Raw genomic sequence first — 5,067 nt, 5'->3', positions numbered from 1 at the left:
TGTTGGCTTGTGGGGTTCCCTGCCGCGGAGACTTGTTGATGCCAGTTCATTGGATGTGTTCGGGAGGGAGTTGGATGTGGTCCTTGCGGCTGGGGGTGTCGGGGGGGGTAAGGAGAGGGCGTAGGGGAGGTGCTGGCGTGCGTGATCAGCCATGATCTTTTTGGATGGCGGTGCAGGCTCGATAGGCCGAATGGCCTGCTCCTGCACCTATTTTTTATGTTTCTCTGTTTCTATGTCAGCAGACATGTGGAAGCAGAGCCCAAGACTGCAGATGATGTCACAAAGGGCAGCATGTAGATGAGGAATAGGAGAGGGAAATAATGGACAGTTAGGAGTTCAGGAGTTGACGGTGCAGGTGTGGTAAGAGAATCCATTGCTGTAGACGCTTTGACTACGATCAGATCGATTAGACCAGTACAGAGTTAAGGTAGTCCCATCGAAAGGGGCCAGAGTCAGAGGTATGGAGAGGTCACGGTGAGTTGTTGCACGTTTGGAGGAGTGGATGGAGATAGAGAGCGTTGAGGCCATGGAGGTGGTTAAAACCCCTGAACAGAATCTTAATTTAAGGCCTTGGTGGACTGAGAGACAATGAGGGTCTGTGAGGGCGAGGGTCATGGGCGATTAGGAATTGGGGAGGGATGGATAAGGACAGCTGAGTTTTGAATCGTTTGACATTGATGGAAGGTGGGGAGTTTTAGGCCAAGATTGAACTGGAGGAATGGAGTCAGAAGATGGCAGAGTTCTGATTTTACTGGAGCCGTTAACCAATGTGGAATCGACCACCTGCGTTAAAATAGCGGAGAGAAGAAAGTCAATGGTCGTGGTTGAGATTCCGTTCCCTAATATCATGCACCGTAATTTCTGGGCTCCAAACCTGAAAATGGTCTTTAACTGTCCCTGTGTCAGAGACTGAATCTTCATAATTGAACAATGAAACTGCAGGGACAGAGTGAAACAGTTCTGTCTGTGTCCATGGATTCACTGTACACTGCAGAGAAATCGGTAACATTTATAAATAAATCGGCAGGAGTGAAAATAGTCAATACAATTACATGAACACTGCAGATGAAGCCGCTCATTATTGTTGGTTCAGTATTGTATGAACAGAACTTCAGCCTTATTCGCAAGAGAGGTCTGATCTTGGTAACGTCCTGCACTTTGAGATGTTTGAGTGTTATTCACCGCGTTATTTTCATCAGAGTCAAAGGTCCTGATATAATGTGTTTGTTCAAATGACTGAAACTAATAATAATCATCAGGGGTGCAGCAGTGTCAGTGGATACTTACCCCCTGTATAAATCACGGCCCATTGCAATGTATCAGCTCAGAGTGTCAGCCGGAGCAGGGGATTCCACTCCAACAGAAGTCGCAGCTTCTCACAGATATGGGGTATCCATTAATCCTTCAGGTTATTTATTATCCTGTTCTGGTAGCTGTTGGCGTTCCTGGTAAGCTGATATCTCAACAGTCAGTTATGTAAATCTTTGTTGAATGTGCGACTGTGATTGGTAATCTTTTACTCGCTGCATGTTTTACCCAGTCACCTGTTCTGTTCCAGCAGTGAACGATGGGACGTATCTGTCTCTGCTCTTTCTGTATTGAATTGACTGCTTTATATCTACAACGATCGCTGTGTACCCAAACCTCGAGAATGGTAGTACTTTATTATCTGTACTGAAAGTATTGGATTCAGGAGTCTGGGCTAAGAGCAAGTATCAGACCATCAGTTCTTTTTCTCAGTCGACAGAAGCTTCTTGACCTGCAGAGTATCTCCAGCATTTTATGTTTTATATCACACCTTCAGAAATAAGGGTTTCATGTTGTGAGCTAACCTGTCCTGGAATATTATTAATTAATGTGTTTTCAGTGATTGAAATTAGACAGCTCACGGTCTCCGTGTTAGATGGAGGGCTGCGGTTTAAAATAATAGGATCATGTTTATTGCATGTATTGTAGATGAAGGGAATTGTTTAGGTAAGTAGACTGATAAGTGGGTGTTCTACAGAAATAACATGGTTCCATTTAACTGGGTTCCAATAAGTATTGGTTATCACTGTAATGAAATATTTTTCACTGTGTATGTATCTGACTCTGCTTCGGAGGCCTGGCGACTGAACCGAGTTTGCAGCTGTAACCTTCACATCTCGTTTTCTGCTTCAGCGTTCAATGACTGTCACTAACATTCGTTACAAAATGAAATGTTTTGAGGTTATATTGTATCAGTTTGCACTTTGTCTGTTGGAATCAGGAGCCCTACTATTGATGTAGGAATTGCAAGTAGCAGCGGTGATGTTGTCATTTTGTTAACAGAACTATCATGCCATCTAGCGCTGCACTTTAATAAAATAGGACCATGTTTGTTGCATGTATTGGAGATGAAGGGAATTGTTTAGGTGAGCAGACTGATAATTGGGTGTTCTATAGAAATATTAAACTATTCACAGAGGCTTCACCTTTGAACAAACTGACTCTGAGAATAGAAACATTGAAAACGTGGAAGGAGAATAGCATGCAGCTGCAGGATGTTCGCATTGAATCGGTTGTGAAAAAGGCATTGAGAAAGTGATTGGAGACAATGCGGAGAGATGGAGAGGGGCGATGGAGAAATAGACTGAGAAGGAACACTTCAGGGTGGGTGAAGGGAAAGAGAGCGAGAAAGAGAGGGAGAGGGTGGGGATAGAGAGAGGGGCAGTTATGTGAATTTGAATCAGATTGAACTGCTGAAACTTCCAGTATAATTAAGATGACAACATGTGCCTTGAAGGTGACATTAGGATGTTGTGAGATTGTGAGGGTTTTATTCTGTCGCTATGTGGTCCTCAGTCTGTTTTGGTAAATTGTTATTTTACTTGTTTACTGACTGAATATCTAAAGATAATTGAAATGTTGTATAGAATAGAATCCTGCATTTCTTGAGCGGAATGCATTATTAGGATACTGCATTGTAAAAACTCTGTGAACTAAATTCAATACAAAACGAGGCTGGTTTAATTAACATATTAAATATAATTTTACTTTATAAATTTACAGAACACACTTTTTCACCAACGAGCTGTTACCTGACACCAATGGTTGAAAGTATGAATTGAGTTGTGCTACTGGGATTTATGAATTAGATTTCCTCTAACACTCTGCTGCAGGCTCACTGTGAATCCCAGCCTCTCCTCCCACTGTATTCAATCCCCTGTCTCCTCATCCGCTGCTTCAGTTTGTCCGGTTCCCCAAACCCTGTGCTCCAGACTCACCTCCAGTTTCTACATTACATTTTCCTTGTTTCCCTCCCAATCTTACTCACTAACTCCACCTCCAGCTGCCTCTTACAATCAGACCCTAAACATTAAACTCATTGCCAGTGCTCTCGGCCTTTCCCGGTTTGTGTCAGCCCCTTCAGATCTCTTAACACACAGCAACAAATGCCCCACCCTCTGCACAAACCTTCCCGACATTTAATGTCTTTCCTCCTCCGTCTGGAGATAAAATCCGGTTTAACCCGTTGCATTCGCGCTCCATAATAACCCTTCTCATTTCCCCACTGGCACTGTGCACTCACTCGTTCCTTCCAATAGATCCGGTGCTCACTTTATTCGCTTTCTGTACTGATTTCCCAATGCACTATTGATAAATGTGTTTGAAACGTTTCTCTGTCCGAAAGCACTGCCCAGTTCCAAAATCAGCTTCCACCGTTCGATGCAGCAACAAAGTCGGAAATTTCACCCAGATTCCGTGGAAATGTTGCTTTGGCTCCAGGTCTGATCAGTAATTTCTCTGCTTCCTTTTCTCTCCCTTCTTTCTAGTTAACTTGGTGGCGATTGTGATCCTGTCCCGTGGAAAGTACGGTCTCTCCAAATGTATCTCTCGCTAGCTGGTAGGAATGGCATGCGCCGATCTCCTGGTCATTATATCTGATCCAATATTAAGGCAGATCCGTCTGATTTATTTCCCATATTCATTCCTGGACATTACTCCCGTTTGCAGTCTCATTGAAGTCAATGGTTTTTTCTAGCACGATGGTTTCTGTCTGGTTAACAGTCGCTTTCACTTTTGACCGATTTGTGGCCATTTGTTGTGAGAAGCTGAAAACAAAATACTGCACCGAGAGAACAGCGGCTGCGATTGTCGGAACAGTGAGTGTGCTGAGCTGTTTAGAGTGTGCCCCCTGGTATTTTACAAGTGTACCTTACTATATAATTGATAATGTACCCTGGGGTTGTCAGCTTAAACCGAGCTACTATACGTCCATCGCAAGGACCGCATTTGTCTTGTTTCACCGCATTTTAACACCTTGCGTTCCATTCTTTCTAGTTTTGCTGCTCAATGTTCTGACGGTCAGACGTATTTTAGCGGCCAGCAGAGTCCGCAGGGAACTCCGGGGCCGCAGCAATGGAGAGAATCACAAGGATATAGAGATGTTGAACCGTAGGAAATCCATCACTTTACTCTTCAGTATAACCGGGAGTTTTATCCTGTTGTGGGCGACACAGGTTGTATTTTACATTTACCAGCGAATTACACATAATTATCCTTCCTCCTTCACTGATCCTCTTTATACCACAGAAAGCGTGGCAAGGTATCTTCAGCTTCTCAGTTCCTGCACCAACACGTGTATTTATGTGCTGACACAAACTAAATTCAGAGAGGAGCTGCAGAACGTGGTGAAATATCCAATCAATCTAATTCTTAGATTAGTGAAACCATAGAAAGCTCAAAGATTCTAAACACTCGAACATAATCCCATTTCATTATTCATCTCATGCACTCCGCACTGGATGGAAAATATATTTTGCTTTCGGAGCACTGCGTCTCAACATGACTCTAAATCTGAATTTGTTAATATATTTTAAAGATATTTGGAACCACTCCACAGACGACACATGATGTTTTTCTCAAATAGACGGCACTAAATAGCTCGCCTGGACATGCAGTAAATGACTACGCTGCAGGTAAAGGAATATTGGCAAACCCGCCAATCACAGTCACTGCTGTGGTCCTGATGAGAATGGGAGCACTGCGGAGAAATGAGAGAGAAACACATGGATGGACAGACAGAGAGGTAGACAGATGGACAGA

At 43.4% G+C, this 5,067-nt stretch overlaps 1 pseudogene; it reads left to right on the top strand.

The window, feature by feature from the left end:
- Positions 1–1,384: 1,384 nt before the first annotated feature.
- LOC139254822 (probable G-protein coupled receptor 139) lies at positions 1,385–4,697 on the top strand (annotated as a pseudogene).
- Positions 4,698–5,067: the final 370 nt, after the last annotated feature.

Source organism: Pristiophorus japonicus, unplaced genomic scaffold (assembly GCF_044704955.1).
Source record: "Pristiophorus japonicus isolate sPriJap1 unplaced genomic scaffold, sPriJap1.hap1 HAP1_SCAFFOLD_58, whole genome shotgun sequence".
NCBI classification, from domain to species: Eukaryota; Metazoa; Chordata; class Chondrichthyes; family Pristiophoridae; genus Pristiophorus; species Pristiophorus japonicus.
The sequence above is the reverse complement of the archived record's forward strand: the minus strand, read 5'-3'. Positions and strand labels throughout refer to the sequence as shown.